The 27,681-nt window shown below is 41.8% G+C and overlaps 1 long non-coding RNA gene across 1 annotated transcript in view; it reads left to right on the top strand.

The window, feature by feature from the left end:
* Positions 1-323: 323 nt before the first annotated feature.
* Positions 324-27,681, top strand: part of LOC127385874 (uncharacterized) — a 150,568-nt gene continuing 123,210 nt past the window's right edge. The window contains exon 1 of the long non-coding RNA XR_007889765.1: positions 324-379. This is a non-coding gene — a long non-coding RNA (uncharacterized LOC127385874). The remainder of the gene's footprint in view (positions 380-27,681) is intronic.

The following is a 27,681-nucleotide window of genomic DNA, read 5'->3' as shown; positions in this document are numbered from 1 at the left end:
TCCCCAAAGCAAGGTCAAAACTGCTAGAAATGTTCATTTCATTTTTATTTGCTTTTCCTGTGAGGTACCCACTGTGGCTATAATTTCCCATTCTTTATGGGGAGATCAAAAGATTTGTGCTGTGCAGTGTAGGAATCAATTCAGTCATCCTGGCAGCACGCCAATCTTTATTATGTTATTTGTTAACCCGAGTTATTGCAGAATAGAGTAACTGGTCCATGGGATAAATGGGGGAATTTTGCTTGCTTCCTTGACCTTGATTTCCACGCTCGTGCCTCGTCCTCTCAGCACCCACATGCAGATAATGATTGTCTGTGTTAGAGTGAATGAAATATCACTGCAGAGCCTGTGCTGAAGCAAATCGTTGATTCGGTGGTGGGTAAGTTAACCAGTACCTGCATCGTGTTTGCCTTTGCACTGTGCAGCACGGAGAGGCTCAGGTATTTCCTATGGTGGGTCAGAGTCTCCTCTCCTTACTGGCAGTAATGTCAGCCACATTGACAAGAGCTGTATTTGCTCTTTTTTCCAACCAGGCCGTTTCTGTAACACTTAAAAGCTAAATAAATCAGTCAAGTAATCCTCTTTAGAATAGTTGTAGATTATTTTTTTTTTTTTAAGGAATCTTTTTCATTAAGTTTGTGAACAGTGATATGTTTTGGTAGTTTGGATGTGCATTGGGGGTAAGTTAAAACCAACTTGGAGTTTGGCCTAAGTAAGCATCACAGTTTCAAGTCTACCACTTCCTCACTGAGATTTCTTCACAGATATTTTCTCAAAAGAAAAATGCAGGCTTTGCACAGTCATGTTTTCCATAGAGAAAATGGAGGGTAAGTTCTGTTTTGCATTGAACTGATCTAATTCAAAATACACTTGATGCCAATCAAATCAGATAGTTTTGGGGATTGAATCAGCATTCATCTGTGTCCCAACAAACAGCTGCAATGACCTCTGCTAGAGGGAATCTGTGGGCGTTGTGCCCCCCTGTTGCTCTTCATGGCCAGGTGCATTTCCTGTGCTACACATTGCTCTCCCATAGCAAGATTCATGCTAGAAGTCAGTGCCGTGGGTTTTTGCAGCTGTGCTGGGGAAAGGAGTGGGGAGGGCAGAAGGCGCAGCCTGGAATGAGATGCTTAGGAGTCTAAGACAGACCTGAGGTTTAATTTTACTGAAATGAAGTAGCAGTATGTCTATATGGAGTCTGTGCTGTGAAATGTTAAACTGGGTTGAAGCCCTCCCCAGATGATTTAACTCAGTATAACAAAATTAGGGATTTTAGTAAGGGAGAGGGAAGAGGAAAAAAACTTGCATATTTTTTTTCAAAATGCTCTCCACTGCTAAAAGCCAGATTATTAACCCCATTTTGAAATAGGAATGATTGTTGAAATCTCCAGATTTTCATTGGACAAGTATGCTTTATGAGAGCAAATCACCAAGTTGCAGACTGAAGTTAGTGGCATTAGTTGATGCCAACGAAGTGCAAAACACCAAAAACTGGGAGTGTGGAGAGAACAGGAGACTAGGCAGTTGTTACATGCTTGGAAAGAAAGAAGAGGAATGATCTGCCTTTCATTGTTCCTCCTCTGAGAGCCCCATGGTGGCTGGGGAAATCCAGGAGGAAGCAGCAGGGACAGCCAGTGATGGCTGGGCTGCTGCCCGGTGTGGCAGGTCTGGGCAGGGAAGGGAGAACGTCACTGCCATGTGAGGGAGAAGAGCAGGGAAGGGGTTAGGGACTTTTTGGGTTTTCTCCTTAGGAGACTTATCTCAGTGGCTGTGCACTGCAGCTGGATACCCCCCTCCCCTGGGGGACATTTTAAGGCAACAGAGTTTGGCAGTGCCACTAGCTCATCCTCCTGAATGCATCCTGCAAACCTGCAAGAGGAGTTGGGCTGGAACTCGGACACATAGTCCGAGTCACAGTCTTTCCCTGATGAGACTCAATTTGGGCTGTGCCAGTTGCACTGAACAGATCAGGCCATGAAGAAAACAGCACACAGCAAGGCTTTGCAGCAGGCAGGGCAGGGCTGGGGAGAAAAAGATTCCCTGCCTTCACCAAAAGGCCCAATAAAGGTCCCCAAATGCTGCTTTTCAGTGTTTTTTTCCCATTCTGCTCTTCTGTAGTGTGTTAGTATAATCTAAAAATAGCCCTGCCTCACAGTGGGTTAAGACAAAGGTATTTACAAAATCACTAAGCCTGAGAATCCAGCCACACAACATCAAAATGGGAAACTTAAATTCATAAGCTCCCTCTTTTAAACCGATGGAAATGGATCCAAACAAAACAAAGCAAAACAAAAGCATTAAGTAAACATGTTGGAATGTACAATGGATAATGGATATTGAGGGATGATCTAGTCATGCATGCTAAACAGATACATTTATGAGTATAAATTTAATTAGCATCTGGAAATTAACAAGGCTAGAAAGAAGGGCAATGTGTTTTTAAGTGAAGGCAATGAATAGGTACTGCTTGGTGCATATAGATAAATGAGGATTTAATTTGTAGAGACATAATGAGCCAGGTGCCTATAAAATAATTTGTGGAATTTTTTTTCTGCTGGATAGAAGATAATGGGGTAACACTTCAAGGTCAGTCAGTCTCTACCTGTTAATCTCTTTTTGGGAAAATATTTTTTAAAATAACAAAGTAAGAAAAATTAATTTCCTTTGTAGTACTGCTGGGGTGGTTTTATAATTTTATTTTATTTTATTTTATTTTATTTTATGTTATTTTATTGTTAATTGATGAAATTATATGTCTTTGCTAATTCTACACTCAAAAACCAGCCAACCTTTGTCATTGAGGTTCATTCTTCAGTCTGTATGTTGACTGAGGTTCCTGTGCAGAAGTGCTAGTCCAAGACTATGTCCCCTATGTGTGCACATGTGGGCGTGGGGATGTGTTTCTAGAGGAACTGATATTTCATAATGCTTGAAGCTGCAAACATTGCTTTAAGACCCAAAAACATTGGTTTAAGAACAGAACTTTCTGGGTTCTTGAAAAAAAAAGAGTTAAACTGAGTACTGTATGATGCTATGAATTGCCTTTTCCCTGTCAACTGTAGAACTTTCATCCATCTCCTTAAGCATTTCAGCAGAGGCTACTACCACTGGGACTGAAAAATTAATGATAGCAGAAGATCCTGTTATCCCAGTGATGGATAGGACTGTAAAGATTACATGTTGGGTCTTGGTGATGTTTGGCAGACTGAGGGAAGATTAGGGCAGTCTGTTTTTCTGTTTTCCCATATTTCTGGGAGTGCTTCTGCTGTCTCTGAGTGTTGGGGTGTAAGCAGCACAGACCTTGTAGCTGGGTAGCAGAGTCAGCCTCTTTTGTCTCCAAATTGCTTTTTCAAGTGCTGCAGCAGCTTCTTGGATTTCCAGCAAAAATGGTGTGCTTGCTTGTCTGTTAGCACATTTTCTTGCAGAGCTGCCATTCTTCAGAAAAATGGAAGCCAAAGAGAGAAGGTTTCTCTTTTCAGCTGCTAGCCAAGCAAAGCACAATTGAAATTTTATGAGGGGAAGTAAAGGCATTCTTCTTCAAACCAAATGTCATAGTGAATACAGTGAATAATGGCTGTATGCCAGTTCATTTGGAAAGATTCTTTCTTTCTTTCTTTCTTTCTTTCTTTCTTTCTTTCTTTCTTTCTTTCTTTCTTTCTTTCTTTCTTTCTTTCTTTCTTTCTTTCTTTCTTTCTTTCTTTCTTTCTTTCTTTCTTTCTTTCTTTCTTTCTTTCTTTCTTTCCTTCCTTCCTTCCTTCCTTCCTTCCTTCCTTCCTTCCTTCCTTCCTTCCTTCCTTCCTTCCTTCCTTCCTTCCTTCCTTCCTTCCTTCCTTCCTTCCTTCCTTCCTTCCTTCCTTCCTTCCTTCCTTCCTTCCTTCCTTCCTTCCTTCCTTCCTTCCTTCCTTCCTTCCTTCCTTCCTTCCTTCCTTTCTTCCTTCCTTCCTTCCTTCCTTCCTTCCTTCCTTCCTTCCTTCCTTCCTTCCTTCCTTCCTTCCTTCCTTCCTTCCTTCCTTCCTTCCTTCCTTCCTTCCTTCCTTCCTTCCTTCCTTCCTTCCTCTCTCTCTCTCTCTCTCTCTCTCTCTCTCTCTCTCTCTCTCTCTCTCTCTCTCTCTCTCTCTCTCTCTCTCTCATAAGGAAAGGCCTTAAGTACCTACATAGGTGCTCCTCACACAGTTAGTTAACAAATTTACCTTGTACAGGAATGAAAGGGATTGCACGGGGAGAACAAAGGACTTGAGGAGGATGAACATTCTGATCATTTTTTGAATGATGAATAGTTCTGGATTAACACACCAGTGAGGTACATATCTGCTTCAAATGGCCTTGTGGTGCTGGGGGAAGAACAAATACCCTCTTATTGACAGTTGTTTGCATTGTGATAAATCTAACATGGCAGTAAAGAAGAGTTTACATTTGTACAACTGTCTCTTATGAACAACAGTTTCTATCCATTTAATAATGACCCCGCGTTCCTCCCGAGAACAGCCCCATTACCCATCTGCTGGTTCGGTTTCTGCGGAGCGAGATGGCACTTCCATGCTACTTCATTGTCTTGCCCATCTGCAGAGCGCCAGGCTCGTCAGAAGACACCTGCTCTTTCAAATGTTGTTTTTAAGGATCAGAGCCATAGTGTTTGATTGCACAAGGCCTGTTACGTTGGTTGTGTTTTAGGAGAAAGATGGGTAAAAGCCAGGCTTCCTACTAGGCGAGCAACTTGGCAGAACAGCCTCTAATTAAAAAACCAAAAGGTGTGAGCACAAAAAGCCTACATGCAAACATCTCTCTCTTTGCACAAAGTATTAAAGTTCAATAAAGGATTTGTCATAAATTGAAGCTAATGGTTAATTTAATATTGCTTCATGCTCTTCTGGATATGGAGAATATTGCCTAGATTTGATAAGGTTCACATAAGCAGGGAGGGATTGAGATGTTGTCTGTGGTTTATCCCATGAAGGCTTTGCTTTTATTTAATTTTTAAAATTTATTTTTATTTTTTAAAATGTGTCTGGGAAAGGACTTGGGATTGGCAGGCTGGTTTTTGAGTTTGGAAAGTTTTCATGGCTCAAGCTCTGAAAAATTGCTGTTGTCTGGCCAGACCCTATGAGCTGGGGAAGCCCACATCTGCCTCCTGCCAGCCCAGGCCTGCCATCCCGCCAGCCCATGCCCTGGGAGAGCCTTGACCTCTCTGTCCTCAAATCTCCTGGCAAGTGGCACTTGTGAGGCCATCTAACTCCTCCTCACGGCTAATGAGCTACCTGCTGCTCTAGCATAAGACTGACTGTGGGAGCAAGGCACCTGGAGAAAGCATTTTGTTAAGGGCTGCCTCAGCTGCATTGCTTTTCTGCAAATGTGATTCATTTCCTTACACCTTATAGAGTGGGAGAAGACAGGTTAGGTACTGATATCTACTTTGCATTTCCATGACGCTCCTAGAAAGCATGTTTTAAAGCCAGAACTTTGTAAATAGTCTCTTGTCTGTTTTCCCCTTTCACTGGGCTTTACCTCTGAACATCTGGGTGGCCAGAGAGGTTCCTGCACTCTCCCTCTGCCACAAGGAGCAGAAATGCTCCAGTCTCCCTTTTGCAAACAAATATAGACAAGGTTTCTTCTTACTCAGCAGTTGTGCCATGAAGTATGGGAAGAAAACCTCCTCTCCTTGCCCCCTATCACCACCCCTCCCCTGCCTTCTAAACAAGGACTTTTATCTACAAGGTGTAGCATGCATGATTTAATGTGTGAGTTGGTATATGTGCTCCTTAACTTTTCTGTGCATTTCTGAACTTTAGATCTGGTAGAAATAGGACCTAGAAATTCAAGACAATTTGCAGTATAATATGGGATGTTTTAAACCTAATAACATAGACCTTGGACATTTATTATAAACTTTGGGTAAAAATCCTAAGATATACTTACTTATTTCTGAGCTTTGGAACTGTATGCCACCAATTTAAACAGGACTGTCACAAAGTGGGGGTATGGTGATGCTGGACTAGTGTTGTGGGAGAGGGACTCTGATTCTGCACCCAATTGTGTAAATGGTAAAAGCTTACACTGACAAGAGCAAGAGGGAATCAAGATAATAGTCACTATAAATTTCTAATAAGATCATGGTATTGGCATTCACAGTTGCTGAATTTTTTTTTTCTGAAAAGGTAGCTTCTTGCTGCTAAGAATGAAAGTTTTACTGGGCTGTGCAAACCTGAAATGGAAGGTTAAAAAACCCAAAAAGAAGGTTTAGTTTTTGAGTTAATGGATTTTGTATTCACTTTATGTTGGCTCATACTGCTGGCAAAGCCTCAGGAACAGTGATGAATACTCTGTGTAACATCACTTCCTAGAGTGATGCGGTGGCACAGCCCAGTGCTCACACCACAGGGCAGGAGCAGGCTGGTGACACTGCCCCTCTGCCAGGCTTTGCTGTGAAAGAAGGCCTGTCCCTTGGCACAGTCTGCCACCCAAAAAGGCTGTAATGGGATAAATAGGTTAATAAATGAGCCAGATGTGCAAGTGTTTGGTTAGCTACGCTGAAGGGAAGTTTAGGGTTGACTTGCTCACTGTCTACAAGACAAAACTGAACTTAGCCAAATTCAAATCAAATTTGTATAGGTTGTAGTGGAGTTCTCATCAGAAGAAATTATTAAAATCTAGTATATATTTTTAAAAAGCTATTATTTAGTTCAAATGGAATCCTGATAAAACTTATAAGAGACCTGTGGTTTTTTTAGAGATCACAAAAAAGGCCACATCTGTAAATTTTGGCATGTGATCTCAGATGACCTGGTTGCTGGCTTGTCTTTGGAAAGCAGGAAGGATAGGAGAGTGCTGGGTTTTGTCACTGCTGGAGAATACTGAACACATTGCAAAATGTAATAGTTCTGTAGGGAGGCAGAGGGGTGTAAATGGACACAAAAGAAACTAACATTATCTTAGTCTATGAACGAAGCACTACAGTAATAGAAAGTAATAGGTTAGTTAATCTGACTTCAATTGAAGGCAAGTTCCTGGAGATTTTAAGAGATGAGATCACAAAATATATGGGGAGGTGTGCTCTGATAAAAGTTACCAGTATCCCTTCAGAGGGAATACACTTTATATGGCAAGGCTAGGAGTGTTATTTTGTGAAGCTCGTTGAGAGGAAAAAATGTGGGGAAAAGGAAACAAATGTAAGCCACTTGGATTTTGCATTAGGTCAAATAACAGTGACTAGAAATGAGAAAAGGGACCCATTTGTGAAGATATGAAACCCATGTGATGACCACAGATAAGGAGAAGAATAAGAGTGAATGAAGAAGCAGTTTTCCATTTAGTGTGCTAAGGGTGGTGCTTGGTGCTAGTTTAACCTCTCCACGATGATGGCAAGTGAAAGTTCAGTTTTAAAGGAAATGCTGTCAGATCAACACTGAGCACTTTTGGAAATTCTGTAAATGGTATCTGGATCTTTTGAACTGAAAATATAACTCACATTGCAAGAAACATGACTGTAACATAGGAAAATGACAAGTGAAAAGGATTAGATTAGTCTCCCTCTATGGGCATACTAAATCTGCAGCAGGTGAAACTCTACCTTAAAAAAAAAAAAAATAAAAATCCATTGCTCCCTGCCCCAAAAAGAAACCCAAGAACCCCTCAAATAGAACTGTGGGGCGGAAGGAAATGGGTAGGGCAAAATGGAGGGAAACTATGGCTTTATGAGACATTTAACAGATGCCTGATGCAACAAATTCAAGACTCTTGCTTTCTGCTTGAGCTTTACAAATACACTGTAAAAAGTAAGACTGGATAATATTATCCTACAGACAGATCAAGGTATTTTGTGCCTTACATTAGAGCTGATCAATGGAAAGCAAGAGAACTGACATGAATCCTGCTCCAAAATTTTGTATTCTAGTACTAAATCCATCATGTTGATTCAAATGACTATGGTTTTCCAGTTTTCTAAACCAGACCAGAAATTGTTTAAAATTAGGCATCTTTCTGCAGCCATCAATTACCACAATTACAAACTGAATTAAATTACTGGACTTTAGATCTTTTATCTACCTATTCTATTTCTTTGTTTGTATCTCCATCCACAGATCATGTTCATAATTTTTATTCAACAAATTAAAATTAAGACAAGCATGAGAAGTAATTCTACCATGTGTTTTTATTTAATCTAGTTCTTGTTCCATGTAAAAGAAATACCAAGGTAAACACAAAACATTATTTTAATAGTGAGGTTAGCTCTTGCTGCCTGTTTCTCATTTTGCAGCTGACCCACTAAGACCTGTTAGAAAGCATTGCAGAGGGAACTAGAGGGGATCTGGAGATGAGAGGTTGACCTGTAAATTAATTGCAATGCTGGACTGGGTATGTTTAGATGTAGACAGATTAATTGCATGTTACCTGCAAACAACCTAGTTACCAGTCTTCACGTACGCATTCCTACGAGGACATTGCTGTGGAAAGGGAAACCCCTCAGCCCACCCCTGGCCAGCAGCTGCCGGTCTCTCCCTGGCTCCTTGAGGCTGTTGATAGACATTTTATCTTGGGTCTGGCAGCATGATCAATGCAAGAGTGGTGGTAGGGAGACATGAATTTAAACCAAATCACGGCTCTGATTTACTGCACTGAAATGGTGGTATACTACACATACTCCCTGGAGCAATTATTCAGCATCCTCGTCATCTGTGGTGAGTATGTTAAACCTTTCTGAATTTTATTTGGGCCATGTTTTACCCAGCAGAAGCTGTCCATCACTGCTTTGATTGCCTGCTCCTCACAGTGCCCATGAATTGCACGTCAGTCACCTGCCCTCTGTGAAGCCTGGTGGCGTTTTCAAAGCGTGCTTCTGCTCTGCCTGCATCTCTGTGAACAAGACACCTGTGTGGAGCGTTGTCTACCTTACCAAGTCACTAAAAAGGAGTAAGTACAGTCTCAGACATGATAGAAAAAAGCTGACCAGAAAAGAGGGGTTTAGTGGTGGCATAACAACTATTATGGCTCTGCAACCAAATGAATGGTATAGGAGCACAAGGTTTAGCACAGGTTTAGCAGAGCCCATTTTGATAGGACACAAGGTTGTGATTTTAAACTAAAAGAGGGCAGGTTTAGACTAGATATAAGGCAGGATTTTTTTACAATTAGGGTGGTGAAACACTGGTACAGATTTGCCAGAGAGGTGGTAGGTGCTCCGTCCCTGGAATGAGTCAAGGTCAGGTTGGATGGGGTTCTGAGCAACCTGATCTAGATGAAGATGTCTCTGTTCCATTGCAGGGGGGTTGGACTAGATGACCTTTAAAGGTCCATTAAGTTGAATATTAAATAGATTTTGCAAGTCAGGACATTCATATCCCTGCTAATTCTTTAGAAGATCAGAAAACCAGTGTAATTTCATAGTTATATTTATGGTCACATAGTGGGTTACACACTTTCCTGATATGTGTAAAATATCATTATAAAATTCAAGATGTCTGTAGAGCTGAGAAACATGAATGAGAAAGGAAATGTTTGTGTAATTCAGGTTATGTGTTTATATTGGGCTTGCTTTTTTACAGTTGCTAAGAGCTCCTCATGGAGCTGTTTGAAGCCGACAGGAGATGAGAATGCTCAGCAGTGCTGTACCTTTGTTAGAGTAACCTGTGAACTTTTCAATCAGGAAAGAAAAGAAACTTCTTGTTTTGTACAGTTCCTACTTTGAACTGTGGATTTTTTTTTAACTTGGGTTGAGAAGAAGAGCTTAAATGGGCTCGAAAAAGGATTAAACACTCCTTGGAGGGGTGAGTAAATTGGTGGTTGTCAAGCACAGGGAGACTAATGCAGCTTCTCAGCAAAGAAGTTGCTAACTACCCATCCCCAGGAGTGGAGATGGTGGTCAGGGAACCAGCAGCTGCCCTGCCCCATCACTGTCCTCCCTGCCTGAGGACCTGATGTCAATGGTGCTTGTGTCTGCCTGCACACTTCCTCTGCTGCTGTGCCCAGCATGTCCTGGGCCACATGGATAAGGAGCAGCTCTCTGTCCCCATCAGTCGTGATGAAATTCACCGTCTGAAGGGCAGAGCTCAGTCAAGAAGTAAAAGCAGGCAGGTTTTGATTACTTATTTGTGCACTGTTGTAATCAAAGCTGTAAATGGCTGTGAAGTTAGGTTCAGCTGCTTGACCCAATGTTGCTGTTAACTCCATCAAAGAAAACTGTTGCTCAGTACTCTTGTGCTTGGTAATTAGTTCCTACAGATGCTTTTAAAAACAACTTTATATTAAAGTAGATATGGATATATGTTGGAAATTTAGCTAAGAATTTTATTGAAGAGGGAAAGTAAAAGAAAAGATAAATGCTGGGCAAAGACAGAGAATATACATGCATAGGCACAGGTACTGCAAATACAGAAAAATGACATCTTGGCCTTTATAATCGTCAGGGTTTTAAAATCTTTATGAAGGCTTTAACTGAAGGGTGTTTCTTTCTAGACAAGTGATTATCCCTCAAGTTCAGTCTATAGAAAATACAGAAAAAAAATATCTTTTGGAAATCACAATTTGTGTCGTTGCTATAAAATTCTGTGCACCTGTCTTATTTTTTATTGACCTGTGACTTGTTGTGATGTAAAACCTCAAAATGGAGTTAACAGTGAAAATTGAATAAGCACCTACAGCATCTACATTGGGCCAGATTAGCTTTGATAATATGTCCATGCCCACACTTCATAGTCTTCAAATTGATTTGAATGCTGCCCACCAAAGTGCACACCCAGTCCACCAGACACCTGCACCTCCGTACAGAAAAGTGGGATTTCAGCAGCACTGGAGATGGTTTTAAGTCTGCTGGTTAGTTTACAGGTACCCAGGATCAGAGAAACCCAGCTGCCCTGACTTTAAAAAGCTGTGAAGCTGTGACAGAGTGTGCAGAGATCAGACCTCTCTCAAAGGTGTCAACTTGCCTGTGTCTCAGTCATCTCATGCTTGCTCCACGGCAGCCTGTTAGGGCGCGTTCCTGTCCCATGAAAGTCGCAGCCTGCTCACGTGTGCACAGCTTCCATGGTGCATTTTTCTCTAAGTTTCTGGCTGTATCTTTACCTCCTCTGTTTGTACATCCACGGGCTTCAGAAACCAACCAACTGGTAGCTTCAGAAACCAACTGAGCAAGCTCTGCTCCCTCTCCTGGGAACTCTTTTGGCTGCAAACTCAACCAATTTGAGTCTGCCTTACAGCAGGGATATTTTCTAACTCTATGGGGGCTTGTTTGTCTTTAGCTTTTTGCTTTCTCCAGCATTCAGAAATAATTAAGAAGAAGTGAACAGAAATAAAAGGTCCTTGAACAACACAGCAGACGGGGTAGGCTACAGCACTTCTGTTCCTGGTTCTTCCTTTATTTTGTGATCATGGGGGAGTTGTGCTGCCTCTTTCCCTCCCAGCCTTTATCTGCCTTTTTTGTTCAGACATTGAATACGCCATGTTAGGACCTGTTTCTGATGTATCTATACAGTGTCTAGATCAATTGAGTGCCAATTTTTAATGTAGAATCCAGGCTCTACTGTTGAATATACTGAATTCACAGACTACATCTGTGCTATACTGAAAGAATGATCTTGATGGAAGATGATCTTGGCAGAAGGTAGCCAAGCCGATGGGCGTGTTTCTGGCACACTGGTTCATGTGGAGGAGATGTCTGGCTTTCTGGCTTGCTTAGTAGCTGACTTACTATCCTGTGGATCACCTCTGAAAATTAGTTGATGACCAAGAGCCAAACACCAGTGTCTTTTCATGGATTTTCTTGTTCAGGAGAAAGTAGCTAATGTGGGATACTGTGAAAGGTAGATGATCAACTGGTTGATGATAACATGGATGCATCTATCTGAAAGATAATGATATTGCTGAAAACATCCTGGAAGGATGTTTCAAATACAAAGTTTTATTATTTTTCTATCAGAGTGAGCTGCTGTGTCACAATGGGTATTAGATTTGCAAGAGGTGAAGTTGGTTTTAGTCACACATAGATTTAACTCAGAGGACAAGCCAAAAGCAAGTATCTTAATGGCATTTCTTGACTCAAGTGGAAGCACCTGTGCATGTAAATCGCTCTGCCCTCCTTTGGTTTATCTCCTATCTTAAGGGCTTAATTCTGAAACCTTTCCTAACAGGGATAACTAACTTCCTCTTCTATGAAATCATCACATGCAGAGAATTTGCAGATGCAGAGCTTCTCTTCACACTTACAGCAGTTTGAGGACTCCAGACTTTTGATACCACTGGTGACAACAAGATTGCTTTGATTCACCTGTCACCAGGTGTAAGGTAAGCTAAAACACCTTGTTTCACTTCTGTAGCATGTGGCCTTTCTCTTTACCATGCTTAATTATCTTTCACACACTTCCTCTTTGTTAATCTGGCTGTTTAACTCTCTTGCCATCCATTGGAAAGATTTCTCCCTTATGGTTTATTGGTAACTGCAGGTATGAGACTTCTTCTTCAGCTGCATGCAATTCATTTTTCATAGGGAGTAACATATACTGAAAGCTCTTACAAGTGTTCTGAGCCTGTGGTTCTTAATTTTGCTCTGTGTTTTTTGTGAAGTACTGCTACCTCTCACATTCTTTTTGCTTGCAAACTTACTGTGTGTGATGTAGTAGCAATAAATGTTAAATAACCTGCCCGCCAACCAGCCCCACTTTGTGATGCTTGTATAATTACAGAGGCTTTTGGAAATCGCATTGCGAGGCGCTGATTTGATGGCAACATGCGAACAGTTCACTGTAAACACTCTTTGATTACACAAGATTTCATTACCAGAGGTTTCTGCTCTAATATCCTTTTTCCTTTGAGGATCAGGGCCAACATTACAGTAACCACATTGTTAGCAAGAGCAACGTGAGATTAAGAATGTGGACTCCATTGATCTGAGAGCTTCAGAGTAGGGGGTGCTAAATATTCCTTAATAAGTGGGAGCTCAGCTTGGCTCTGTGCATAATGACTGCACAGAAGCATTTGAATTATATTGCCTTGAGCATGGTAAAAAAAGAAAAAAAGGAAAAAAGAGCAGAGTAAGATTGATATCACATTTTTCACTGTTTATTTATCCCTGTTATACGTGGGTAAGCTACTAATCTCACAGGAGTGTCTTCCCCACAGAGGCTGTGTGTTCTACCTGCTGCTCTTTATGAGCACAGGGCTGACTCCCCAGCACCTTGGCAGGCTGGGTTTTATGCTTACATCCAGTACTCTGACTGGAAAACTGACACTGTTTCTGGCTTGAAACATGCAAATATATGTCAAAGATCACAGATGTGACCACTGAGTGTGTGGAAAGCCACGGTTCCCCTGGCTCCCCATGCAGGCAGCTACCAGCTGCACTGTGCAAAAAGTGTTGAGTCCAAAGTCAGATTCTCATGGGCTTTAACAAAATGCTGTTTGCAACAGCCCAGTGTTGGGACCACCAGGCTCTGGCTCTTCTACAAAGCTACTGAAAATGGTTCTCTTGTCTCCTAATAAAACTCTATTAGCATCCTTGTTACTCCAACATGTGCACCTTTGTAATTAACAGCTCACAGATGCTGGGTTTTCCTCTTGCATGTTTCCCTCCCCTCTATTTTTTGTCTTGTTTCCTTTTGTGAGTTGGCGAGGCAGTGCTGAGCTTGGTACCAGCTTCCCTTGACAGTAAGCATTAAGCTGTTGCAAGCATCTCCCTCAGACTGTTAATTATTTTGGAGTAATTAATTAGCAAATACACTTGCTTTATGCCAAATGCATTTCATTGGTGAAACTCAGGCTGAGCTTGTGCCCTCCCTTCCAGCCATGGCCCATGGCACCAATCTTCCCATTTGGCAGAAGTTTTTTCCAGGTCATGCCTTGTAAAAAGGCTTGACGGTAGCAGTGCAGAGCTGGGGGGGCTGCTGCCCCAGCTGGCGGGTGCTGAGTTGGGTGCCTTGGAAAAGGGGGAAGCCTTGGCAGATGGCATTGTATAAATGATTGGGACAAAAAGTCTGGGGAGATCTGAGGTTGTGACTCAGCCTCTGCTGACAGCCCCATGCAGAGCTCTGCAGTTACTGTCCCTTTGGAAATATTTTGATTGTGCAAGGCTGTGGGGTGCAGTCTTCCTGCCTCCTCCTCTTCCTCCTCCCAAGACCCTGCCCCTGGTTCCAGCAGCAGAGCCACTTTTCTGAAAGTCAGAGGTAGGCACACAATCTGTTTCACAAATGCCACGTTAGGTTTTAAGGGAGTCTCTGTCCAGCTCCTCCCTATTAGATGTGGAAGGTTCGACATCCCTTTGCCATGCCTTGGGACCTCTCCTCTTCCTTCACCTCACTGCCCCTCAGTCTTTCTGCAGCCTCATATTAAACTGCTGCATTACAAAGCAGAGCCAGTGGTGTGATGTATTGTTCACACAACAATCACAACTCAGCTTTTATCCTAAATATGTATGTATTGTTTTCAAGGGCGTGTGAATGAGGAAGTTCTAGCAAAACCTAAAATTATGAGTAGTGTTGACCTTCAGGAGATGTTTCCTATCCTGGTAGATCAACTCAGTCTGTGGCTGCTGTTGCTTTTCCTGGCTGTAGACACAGAGAGAGACTGAAATGAGCAATCAGCTTGTTTATGACAGGTTTTAGTGCTTCACTAGTGTAATAAAAGAGGCTTTTGCAGAAGGGATTTGCTTCTCATGTACTTCAGTGTTTTGTGCTCTGTTTTGCTCTATAAAACCCAGGCTCTTGTTTACAAGAATTAGCAGCTTCCCAAGGTTTCTGCTGATTTTGAGGAATCAACCCCTTGCAGCTATGTGACACCACCATGCAGCTCCCACTCCACCCGGTGCTTTCAGAATGACTGTTCCCTACGTGCAGTTGAGCACTTGGATTAAACACCTGCACAAAACAATTGGCACAACCCAAAGGGCTGTTAGAGGCTCCACATCCTGTTTGGGAACCACTTCAAGTGAAATTAATGATTCTTCTATGCACGCAGACTTTTTAAAAATAAATCTGTTTTTATATGTGCAGTTAATTCAAAGTGGTCGGTGTGCACTCTGTACTGTTGTTACACATCAGTAAAACAGCAAGTTTAAGTCACTGGCATTTAAGACAGCAAAATCCTCACATATGTGGTGACTGTGACACATGTATATCCCCCTGTCCACTTATCCTTTCTCCATTCTGGAACGAAGAGGAGAATGTCTTATTTGAAAGACACATACGCAATCCCTGCATTACATAGATAATTGTATAGAGCTAGATTGTTTACATGGCAGAGATTCAAATGAAAAAATTTCCAGTAGACTTGGTGTGCTGATTCAAACAGAGCTGCCAGCTCTTGGGATATTATCACAAATCTTGTGATATTTGATATTCTGTCTCAAGGCTCCAGGCTCTCTCATCACATGATTGTTTGACTCTCAACTACCATTAAAAAAAAAAAACACAAAGGGCCCATCTCTCTCTCAGCTGCAGAGAAAAACCTTGAAAAAACATTTCACATTCCAAGATCCAAACCATCAGGAGGCAGGTAAAGTTTTCCCAATGACTTTTTTTTTTTTCCCCTGAATTTTTTGAATCCCATCTAACTGTTATTAGTTTGGAGCTTGAGCCTGGATTTTGTGTGGGTTTCATGTCAGGAATGGCCAACCTGTGCTATTTTTGTGGTTTGAAACTTCAGATGAAGGCAGAATTGCTTTATTAGAGCAGGTAAATTTTGCATGAAGGGATGTTATTTTAGTACATTTAATTGCTATGCTGTAGGTTGCTTCACCACAGCCCTCTTCACACTGAACCAGTGCTTTTCCCAGGATCTTCTAAATGTATAGGAGCAATTAAGTTTCATTTGGTCTAGTAAGTAATTTAGTAAATCATAGAATAATTTGCTTTGGAAGGGACCTTTAAAGGTCATCCGGTCCGACCCTCAAATGATATTCACCATACAGAGATGACTTGGGTTTTGTGTTCTAGAGTTCTCATGTCTGTGTCAACCAGGTTCTGGTGGATCAGCTGTTCTTACTGCTTCTGTATATGTGGTCCAACGTGAGCAGTAGAATTTTAAGCCTGTACTACAGCAGTAAAAATATATTGTTCTGTTTTTAGTTGAAATATAATTTCTGCATTTTTTATTTTTCTCTCTTGCAGTTGTTGCTCAACTGCGCTAAAAAGAAATGCATAATAGAAAAGCAATTTTATCTGAATATTTAAAATAAAACTGAACTGATGGATCCCCTAATGCTGTGTTTTAGAATTAGGCTGTTAAAATCCAAGGGCACTCACAAATTTGCTGTTTCTTGTGAAGAAGCAAACCTGTCTGTCATATGTTACCAAACTATTTTCTCAGCCTAGTCTAAAAGCATTTTGCCCTGTTTATGCTCAGCTGGACTGTGCAGTCTGTCGCTGCGCTAGACATGCCACTGAAGCCACAAAATACTCATACACTGAGAGTGAAGCGAGCTAACGCAAGTTTTAAATCAGCAAAGGCCTGTAGATGGTGCTCTAGTCTAACTGGAAAATATAGGTTTGCCGTAAGACTGGATGGAGTTTTCTTAGTCCACCTCAGAAGCCTAACTCAGAACTATTTTGACTAATTTAATAGCTAGAGCATTTAGAGCTTTAAGTAACAATAACAAATCGGTTCACTCGAGGTGAATAGGTATAGAAACCTATTGATAGACCTAGATGTCCTGACACACCACCCTCACCATCCTCTCCCTACTCTGAGCTTGAACCTCAGCTCAACAGGCTGGCACCACAAAGATTTCAAAGAAAATGGTGCCATTGACTCATCTACATACTGTAATAACAGAAAGGGCTGACTGTCCTAAAAAGTCAGGGGTCTTGCAGAAGGATAAACTTTCTCTGGAAGAAAGAAATGGGCAAAAGAACACATGCAAATGGGTAAAAGAATGCAAACAAAATTACTTGGATTCTCCACCGGCTTCATTGTTCACTGAGTCAGCCTTCCTAAGAAGACTCCCAGCTCTGAACTCCAGCTCACATTGCAGCAGACTCAGCTGTGGATGTCCTGCCCGCAGGAGCTGTGGAGTGCCAACTTCACCACTTAAGCAGATTTTAGGAGAAATAATTTTGCCAAAGAGTTGACTCTTGTCTAATTACGAACCTCCCTCAGTAACTGCAGGCTTGGTGTCTCCCTCCCCAACTGTGAGTTATTATTGGATTCTTTACTCTCTCTCATAAACTGCTGATTGGTGGCAGATTGTTTAGCAGCTGCCACCTGCTATAGTGCTTGTTGAATAAATTTCCCTTTTTAGTTCTAGTTCTAGCCTTGGTCTGCTAGCAGCTCTGGTGGCATTTAAGGGGAGAAAAGGGACAGAGATGTTTTTTTTTTGGCAGGGTTCGGTACTGGTCCAGTGCAGCTCCTCTGTGAGTCTTGGGCCCCAAACAGTAAAGCCTGTAAATATGAATTTAAACATGAATAATCTCCTCTATATTCAGGAAGGATTTAAACATGTACCTAAGTTCTACCCATTATTCCAGGATGCAAGTGCTCTCCTGACCTGCAGTTTTTGCTAGTCTGGAGCCAGGCTTGAGTGCTTCACTGAAATAGGGCTTTTGTGAATCCAAAATGGCCATTAGAGGTTGTTCTGTGATTGAGATAATACTTGAATTCCAGAGAGACTATGTAATGCCTGGTAATTTAAAGAGAAACTGTAGGGAGGACATTTGTCTTTTGAGAATATTTATTTTGGGATAGTAAAGTGGTGGAAGACACTGATGCTGGAGGAGAAAGCTGCTCTGCAGTCTCTTCTCAGAACAGGGAACATTCCTGTGAGCTTCGGTGTCCTGGTCTTCATGCTAACCTCAGTGGTCACAGAGCTAGTTACCAGCTGTATCTACAAAATCCCTTCCTCAGGAAAGATGCCAGTGACTTTGAGTGCAAAGGGAAATGGTGGAGATGTAGAATCACACGTCTTCAAAACGCTGTGCACACAGAAGCGTGGCAGGGCATAAGAGATGGTTGAAGAGACAGCCCTTTTTGCCCCTGCATCTCTCAGTATGTCTTGAACAACGGGGTAAATCCTCCCAGCAGGTTCACCCCACTTGAGGCAGCTCTGAACCCACTTCTTCCAGCAAAAATGAAAACATCTGTTTGAATAGAAGATTTTAATTTTTTCAGCAGATATTGAAGAGGAAGGAGAAAATTAGCAAGCAGATTTCCACATTAGGTGACTGGCTAGTGTCTTCCTTTTTGCTGACTGTGGTAGGAATCAAGGCTGCTTAAATCAGCTAGGTGGGTGGTGTAAGCAACTGATGGATTCCTCTCTTGTAACAGCTACCATCTCTTTTGTCGGGGAACTATTTTAAAAAACAAGAATAGGAGGGCGTAGTACCCATTGTTCTGGCCAGAATCCAATTTGGATAATTGCATTCTGCCTACCTAAAATTGTAATGGCACGTTTATACTTCCCATCTCCATAATGCCTGAGGATCTCTTGCTTGAAACTTGCTGTTTAAATATGAAGGTATTATTTGAGTCATCAATATTAATCTTATTCCGTATTTCAACGAGAAATAATGGTTCTTATTTGGGTAGTACTGACCCTTCATAATAATATTGTTTTAGAGGACCAAACTAATAATATATTTTACTATATTGTTAATATAATTTCAATAGGAATGTCTCTTCTAGCCTGGGTTTCAAAGATGTGAACACCCACTGGCTTAACTTGCAGTTACTAATGCATGGCAATCTGAAAATCAAGCCATTCATATCTAGTAGTTCAAAAACATAATGAACCATCTTGGATTAGTGTGTTACAACTGTCCCACATTTTCACTTCAGCTGCTTCTTAGACCACATATATTTCAATCTACTGAGAAAGTGGCACTTAAACAAAGATCTAAATGGAGTTTAATCACTTATTTAATGTCTTGATCAAGATCACTGACTTTGAAAATCTTTGGACTTCCAGGAAGGTGTATGGAGCTGAGATTACACTCACAGATTGCTTAGTTTGTATCTGATTTAACAAAAAAGAAAAATATAAGAGGTTGAACTGAGTGTATTCTACATTTTCATGGGGGTGTATGGAGGGAAATGCAAATGTAAATTTAGAGATTACAGGTAGATTTGGTACTCATTTAAAACTTAGATCCAAACTACCCCAAATTACAGACCAAAAAATGGATCTTAGTTTCAAGGTGTCTCTCCAGTGCATCCCACTGGGGGACTTGGATGAAATCTGCCTGGGCTTGTCCTCAGGCAGTAGGTTCAGGTTGGGAATCTCAATGGAAAACATTCTTCAAAACAGCTTGTGTTGAAAGGCCATTCTCACACCCACTGAGCTCTCCATCAGTCTGGGAAGTCCTGTCTGGGCAGAAGAACTATCTCAAAGGGCCTGGCAGGCTCTATGCCATGTCCTGAAAAATGATCCTGCTCTTGCAGGTAAAGCTTGGCCAGCACAAGGCTTGGAGTGTGGCACTGAGACATCCTTCTCTTGGCACCCAGAGAGACCCTCCTCTCCCATCTCCTGTCCTTGGCATCGGCACTAGGCAGAGGGTCACATTCCTCTCTGAGGGTGGGTGGGTTGCAGGGGACCATTGCTATCCCTGCTCCCTTTCCAGACTTTCAGCCTGCTTAGGCTGGCTGAGATTCAGGCAGTCAGAAAAGCAATCTGCATAAAAGAGCAAGGAAGCCTTTTAAGACCTGTCATACTCATTCATCGATCAAAGATTATGATCCTACTTTCTCATTGTTTTATGGAGAGCATTTGTTTGTTTACTACTTTGGCAGCAATTGGTACATAAGCAATGCATATACCATAAATATACCCATTATCCAAAGGCCCAGCTCTGAGAGCACTGCCAGGCACTGTGCTCTCTGCCATCACACTGATAGAAGTACTCCAAACAATAAGCACTGTGCTCAGGAGAGTATTCATATTTCTATCTTTCTTCAGCATGAAATAAAAAAAAGATGGAATCTGTCCTATACAGACACCTAATCTGTCCTGTGCAGACCCCTAAGAGAGAGGCCAGTCATCCATTGCTGAAGTGTGTTGGTGAAGAAACAGTGGGTGTAATGCAGCATCAAACAAGGGAAAGGAGATGCTGCTCAGGTCTGGACACCAGTGCAGCATGGTGGCAGCAGTGGTGGGTGGCATAGGAAGGGGCCATGGGAGAAGTCAGAGCCCTGCATTAGAAACCAGGTTGTGAGGAACATGCAAAGAGCTGAAAAAAAAGCTCTGAAAGAAAAGAGAAGAGACTGGCAGGGAGATGTTTGCAAAGTCAGATGGGAAAGGGTGTTAGTGCTGGCAGAAGAAGGGGGAAGTGGTGGTGAGTGAGAGGAGGTGATGGTAGTAGGAAAGGAAGGTCCAGTGCTTTTGCCTTTGCAGGGCTTTGCCCCATCTTATGGAGTGTGAAGTCAGAGGTCTTCGCTAAGTGGTGGGCACAGTGATGATACATCTTTCATGGTCCCCCTCTGCTGCCAAGCCCAATGCTGGATTGTTTGAAACCATCAAAAACTCAGAAAAAAAATTAGTTCTTTTTCATGCTTTGTGCACTTTGTCAGGGGGATTTTTCAGATGGAGATTTTGTTCTTGCATGACAGAATAAAATGATGCATTGTGGTCACAAAGATTAGTAGTTAGACCTGTTTATGCACACAGCCATCCAACCACTGTTATTTGCATCCATATAAACAGAAGCTATGCTAAGGTCTGGCTGAAAATCAAACCCATTGTGAGCTGCCTAGAAGGCTTCAGCAGATGGGAGCCATATAAATAAAATGTGGTGTCGTTATTAACTGGCCTAGAAGTTCAGTGCTTTTCTAACAGTGATTATTTGAAATGACACTGTCCTGTCTCGAAGGATGATTTTGTCTTATCTACCCGACTGAGACATTTAAAAGCAGAATGCCCAGTCCTTCCACTTCAGGGGCAATGGTGCTTTGAACTCCATTCTTTTTCTGCAGTGTATGAAAAAGGGAACTGCTGAGCAGTTGGGATTAGCTTCAGTGCCAATTACATTAGCAAATTCATGTTACAACTCTGTACAGCTGCTTTAATTTACCTCCACCTGCTCTCTCACTCATAGCCCAAATAACTATGGACTGTGCTTTGCTATTTTGAGATAAAGATATAGCTGATTTCAAACAAAGGGAACTTTAGTTGACAATGATCTATCTGACTTTTACACAACACTATGTCCTATATCAGAAAAAACAACTCATACACACAGTGCACCAGCATTTGGTTGTGGAAAAACCAGGCTGATCATACACATGTGAACCCAGTGAGCAGAGATAAATAATTCCATTTCCTCAGTTTGATCCATGTTTCCTGGCCAGCTCTAAGATCTCCAGTTAGGAAATACCTCACAGGCTCTTCCTGGAGTCGTGACCAGTCCTTTACATTGGGGAGAGCCTCTCAAATCACTGTTTTCAGTTCTCTCATATATGACAACTCCCTCTCCTTCAGTTCAGCTCTTACATGTTTTCCTCAAGCTTTCTCTTTGTTATTCTTCAGGTGATTGTTGCTCTTCACATTCCCCTCTCCTCCCTCTAGCAGGAATGAAAGCAGTGTTCTAGGTTTGTAACACGTTATATTGCCTGAGCATGGTTGCTCTCTGTGCTTCAATTCCATTTTTTACCCAAGGGGATGCTTCCCAGCATGGATGAGCTCCTGTTTGTGGCAGGTGGCTGCTGCCCAGCTCTACCATTTCAGCAGCTGAATTGCCTTTTTAGAAGATTTCACAGTTCACTTTTGTTGAGAGAATCGCCGTGTCAAAATACAGACTGAGAAAATGAGATACAAAGTCTAATGGCAACTTCCATGTATAGAGATGCCTCATTTTGATGGTAAAGTTAGACAACAACTGAGTAATACAGGCATGTTCCCATGTGATCACTATGAAGTAAATGATGGCAACACATGAGCTCAGCGAGAAGACACTGCTGGAGGTGGGCAAGGAAAGTGTTGGCTCTGTGAGAACTGCCTTGGGCTCTGCTGTTCCCGTATCTTCTTCTGGAGTCAGTATCAGCTGGAAGGAAAAAACCTACCAGCTCTTGAACCACTGCCCTATCAGTCCAGTACTGAACTGCAGGCATTCATCTCTATGTACTCACCTTGTATTTATACATACCTTTCTCATGGAGCTTAAAGAACAAGGGCTGGGAATGTTGGTGTGTAGGGACTGCAGAGCAGGACCCACCCTTGGCTGAGGCTGTGTATTGCTTAAATTCTTGTATCCTTTAGCCTGCAGCTTGACTAGGTTCTGTCATTTTCTCAACAGGACCTTAGAAATATAACCAAAAAGACTTGTTCTTCACTGCTAATACAAAAGCAGAGATGACTTACTACTACTAAAGGTGAGTTATATGGAGTAATTAGATTTTAGTGGATCTGTCTCTGAGTTACTTTCCCAGACACAGAGATATTAAAGCTCATCCTCCCAGCTCTGCTTGCCTGCCTGCCATCTCCTCCAAGGCTACAGAAGCCTAGCCTGCCACAAGGTTAGCACTGCCTTGATACATGCATAGCATCCCATGCCTGGGCACACACAGACATGCACCCACACACATATGGACTACAAAGGTAAAGAATATTTTTATGACATTATTTTTATGATAATCTATTTCAATGGTTAATTTAGTTTAGGGCACTGATTTATAACAAGTTTATAGATATTTTTTACTATCCTTTGTTGAATTATAGAGGTAGCATGTGTGAAATGGAAGTACTTGGCCTATTGTTCTGCTTCTCACGCAACCAGTATAGTTGAGACAATAAAAAGATCTATAAAATTAATATATACACAGGGAAAGGGACAGAGACAGAGAGAATATGTAATGCTCTGGAGTCTGATATCACATTTATCTCTCCCAGAGAGGTTAAGACTCATAATTTACATGTGAAAATACCAAAAAGATCTTACCCTCTTGTGTGGAGAGAAATGACTTCTAAGCATCGAGGCTATCATCTCCTTTATTTACAAAACCAATACTCACTCTGTAATTTTTTTGAATTTTTTTTTAGGCTAGAACCTTATTGCTTTGCTAATAGCTTGGAACTAGGCCATCTGTTGCTGTGGGCTTGCTGGCCTGGAGTTTTTAGGCAGGCTTTTATGGAGACATAAATGCACTAAGATTTCAACTCCCATTGTTTTTTACACCAATACATAAGATCATATTTAAATATACCTGCAAGTGAACACACACACACACATTGTAAGAGACAAATATTGATACATCTCTCATCAAACCGATTATACACTCGCACATATTAAATATTATAATAGCATTTTTATCTTACCTGTGCTGAATTGTGATCAGTGTATACTACTAACTACACACATGCATTCAGCTCCCTACCCTACCTCCATGGAGGCTTTTTCATAGAATCACAGAATCATAGAATGGTTAAGATTGGAAGGGACCATAAGGATCATCAGGTTCCAACCTCCCTGCTATGAGCAGGAGCACCTCACACTAGACCAGGCTGCACAAGGGCTCATCCAAATTGGCCTTAAAAACCTCCATCCACAATTCCCTGGGAAGCCCATTCCAGCACCTTACTAGCCTCATGGTGAAAAATTTCTTCCTGATGTCTAACCTAATCTACCCTCTTTCAAGTTAAAAACATTGCCCCTTGTCCTCTCCCTACCATGTCTGATGAAAAGCCCCTCCCCAACTTTCCTGTAGGTCCCTTCAGATATTGGAAGGCTGCTATAAGGTCTCCCTGGAGCCTTCTCTTCTCTACGCTGAACAGCCCAAATTCTCTTAGCCTGTCTTCACAGCAGAGGTTCTCCAGCCCTTTGATTATCTTGGTGGACCTTCTGTGGACCCTCTCCAACAGCTCCATGTCTTTCCTGGGCTGAGGGCTCCAGAACTGTGCACAGTATTCCAGGTTGGGTCTCACCAGAGTAGAAGGGCAGAATCACCTCCCTGGCTCTGCTGGCCACACTCCTTTTGATGCAGCCCAGGATGCAAGTTGGCTCTCTGCACTGTGAGCTCACACTGGCTGCTCATGTGGAGCTGCTCATCAACTACCACCCTCAAGTCCTTCTCCTCAGGACTGCTCTCCAGCCATTCTTCCCCCAGCCTGTATTTGTGCCCAGGGTTGTGCCAACCCAGGTGCAGGACCTTGCACTTGGCCTTGTTGAACTTCATGATGTTGGCATTGGCCCCACCTCTCCAGCCTGTCAAGGTCCCTCTGGTTGGCGTCCCTTCCCTCTTGGGTGTTAATCACACCACATAGCTTGGTATCATCAGTAAACTTGCTCAATCCTACTGTCCATGTCTCCAACAGATGTTAAACAGCACTGGTCCCAGTACTGACCCCTGAGGGACACCACTCGTCACCTGCCTCCACTTGGACACTGAAACGTCAACTACAACTCTCTGAGTGCAGCCATTCAGGCAATTACTCATCTACCCAGTGCTCCGTCTGTCAAATCCATGCCTTGTCAGTTTAGAGATCAGAATGTCATGTGGGACAGTGTCAAATGCCTTGCAGAAATCCAGATAGATGATGTCAGTTACTCTGCCATTATCCACCATCTCTGTAGCCTTGTCATAGAAGGACACCTAATTGGTCAGGCATTATTTACCCTTAGTGAAGCCATGTTGGCTGTCACCAATCACCTCCTTATTTTCCATGTCCCTTAGCAGATTTTCCAGGAGGATCTGCTCCATGATCTTGCCAGGCACAGAGGTGAGACTGGCCGGCTTGTAGCTCCCTGGGTTTTCGTTTTTCCCCTTTTTAAAATTAGGGACTATGTGACCTTTTTTTCCAATCAGCGGGAACCTCACCAGACTGTTATTTCAGACCATCAAGAAGTGATGCATGTAAGGTCTGGTATCTCAGGCTATTTTAAGACTTACTGGTTTTCCCTTCATGTTTACAGTAAAGCAGTATTTGCTTGTAGCCTTTCTTCTATCTGTAACTGTGTGACTAGGGAATAGGGGAATTTTTACTTAATTTTTCTTTAGAATTTTCTTTAACTGTTAAAGATGTGAGAGTGTGAGATGCTAAGGAGATGAAAGCAGGTATAAAACACACACACAAAACAGTACAAGTCCTGTGTTTTGTATTGTTAATGCAGTTCCTTTAAATGAGTTGGTTTGCTCTTGTATCCTCTTTCTGCCTTGTTCAGAGGTAGACTAAGATAATTCGTAATCAAAGGTTTAACCAAATCTTGCAATGAAATATGAGCAAGGTAATAAATCCTTATTACAATGGTGGAATCACTTCAGAGCCATGGTATCTTGTCCAAGATGTACAAATCTCTCAGCTCTCCAAAGATGTATTTGCAAACTGCTGTTATTTTAAACTCTCCTCTTTCCCCAATCTCTCCTCTCTGATTAGTCCTCTGTGTTAAACTGGGTAAACAAACACATAGTGGGTAGATAATAGTGAATCTCATTGATTCCTTATCCTCTCATGTACATCAAGGACAGCAACCTTCTTTAATAAACCTATTCATGTACCATCCTTTCTTCTGCAGTGCATAAATATATGGCAATATAAGGTCTGTCTTCTTGTCACAACACGTCACCACTTCTATTTGTACAAAACAAAATAAGAACACCAAATATAATATTGCAGTCAACTGGAAAATTCCTGGTTCCTACTGTCAGACAGAAAAAGCAGAACAATGACTTGAATAGAATTTCAGTTTGTCTCATTAGGTGTTACAGAATACCCATTTATTTAATAAACTGTGAGTAATTTAAAGGTTTCAATAGTTTTAATGGGGTTTCACAAGTCTGTGTGAGATGGATATTGTTTTCTTCATTTGGCATATCCATCAGCCTGTGCAACTGGAACCAAGGCTCTCCACACAGCAGAGTAGTTTAGGTTGAAGGTTACTGTCACTGACAAATGATCAAAGTGCCGAGTTTTTTTGTCTCCAGAAACATAAATAATTAACCTACAAGATCTGGCAAAGTCGAACAGTTGGAGAGAAAGACCAAACAGTAGTATCTGGCTTAGTGCCCAGCAATTTATTGAAGCGGATTATTTGGTAATAAAATAGAAAATACACTTGGACTCTACACTATTCAAAGATCCAGATTGGAACAACCGATATGGCTTTTTTTTTTTTTTTGGGGGGGAGGTTGTTTTATTAAGTAACAGTTATATAAAGATATTCACCTTAGTAAGTACTGATGCAGACAACTGAAGCAAATCGGGGTACATCAGAACATCCTAATACTTTTCTAGTCCAAGTCAGCTCATTATTTCCATCAGACATTGAATTTCAAATAGTAGTAGTAATGCCATAGACTAGAGATGTAACTAAGGCAATATTCGGGTATGTAAAGCTTGGTCAGAGGGTAAATGTCTGCATGTAGTGTCATACTGGGACAAAGAGGTTTAGATTGGCTTTGCCTGAATTATTTAATTTTATTTGGAAACACCTGCCAACAGAAGAGTAATGGCTTGCTTTCTGAAGAGGTTGTGTCCCACCCATTCAAGAAAAAGCTTTTTTGTTTGTTTGTTTTATTTTAGAAACTGCGAGTTGTTGGGATGCAAAAAAGAAGCGCTGCACTCATCTCACCTAAGGATATAGTTTCTCCTGTATTCTGCATCTGAACCTAGTCAACCTAGTCAACAATTGTTCTATAGCTAACTGCTCTTGAATGACAACCTCTGGTAAGGCTTGTAATGCCTGCCAGCTGACAGTCAGAAATTAAAGGATATAGAACCAATTAGTTAAATGTGCCATCCAATGATTAGGTTTGTTGGCTTTGCATCAGGGCATTATAGCAGTGCAAATGGCTGAAAGCTGGGCAGGATCGCTCAATTATCAGGAGGCTGGAGAGTTTCCCTGCCCCCAGGGCCTGTAATAAGTAACACAGGGGCCTTCTGATCAGAGAAGGGACTGACTCTCAGCCTTCTGAATCCCAGGTGGAGTGGAGATGGGCTCCTGTAAGTTTGTGAGGCATTAATCTAAGCTCAACTTTCAAGAGTACTCTAGCCTTAAACAGGTCTGCCTCCAGTTGCAGTGGGGAGCTACACTCCGTGTGTGGGAAGTGTACCTTGGCAGCTGGGTTGTTTGTGTGTCCACTGAATCCACTCACTGCAGGAATGAAGCTCTAAGTTGTTATTTGAATCAACTGTTGGTAGGAGTCATCGGGGAAGATTAATAGCTTCACTGTCTGTGAGATCTTCAAGCTAAGGTCAGTCTTTCTAAGTAATATGTGTTTGGCTTTTCACGTTTGCTTGTGTGCCTTTTTGCTTCTGAAAGTGCTAGAAACTATTATTTTCCCTCTGTAGCAAAAGTTTTTGAATATTCAGTAGGAGCAAGAATGAATCAGTTTCCATCTGTTAATGGAAATTGATTAACAATATCTATTAGAACTGGGGAGAATTCATCTGAGTCCTTCTATAGCCAGTTCATCTTGTAAAGAGCTTGATCTGCAGGAAAGCCAACAAATCTTAATCAACTGTTTTCTGCAAACTGTTTACAGAGGAGCATGCAAAGGTTATAGTTATTTTCACTTTGCTTCTGGCACTTGTCCTTTACTACCTTTGATGTGGTGTCCGAGGATGCTGCTTATCCCACCTGAGCCTTACCCAGCCTTGATAAAATCTGCCTAAAGCCTTCCCTGTGGCTAGGTCAGGAGCTCATTTCATTTAGAGTCTGTCTACTGCATGATGCCTAACTGTCTACTATGATAACAAGCACTGTGAGCTAATGACAGTCCACTTAGGTAGAAACCCATATATCATAAATACCTGTTTGAATTATATTGGAGATTTCCTGTTCTCAC

The sequence above is a fragment of the Apus apus genome, chromosome 5 (genome assembly GCF_020740795.1).
Source record: "Apus apus isolate bApuApu2 chromosome 5, bApuApu2.pri.cur, whole genome shotgun sequence".
Lineage (NCBI taxonomy): Eukaryota > Metazoa > Chordata > Aves > Apodiformes > Apodidae > Apus > Apus apus.
Note: the sequence above shows the minus strand (reverse complement) of the source record. Positions and strands in the feature narration are given on the sequence as shown.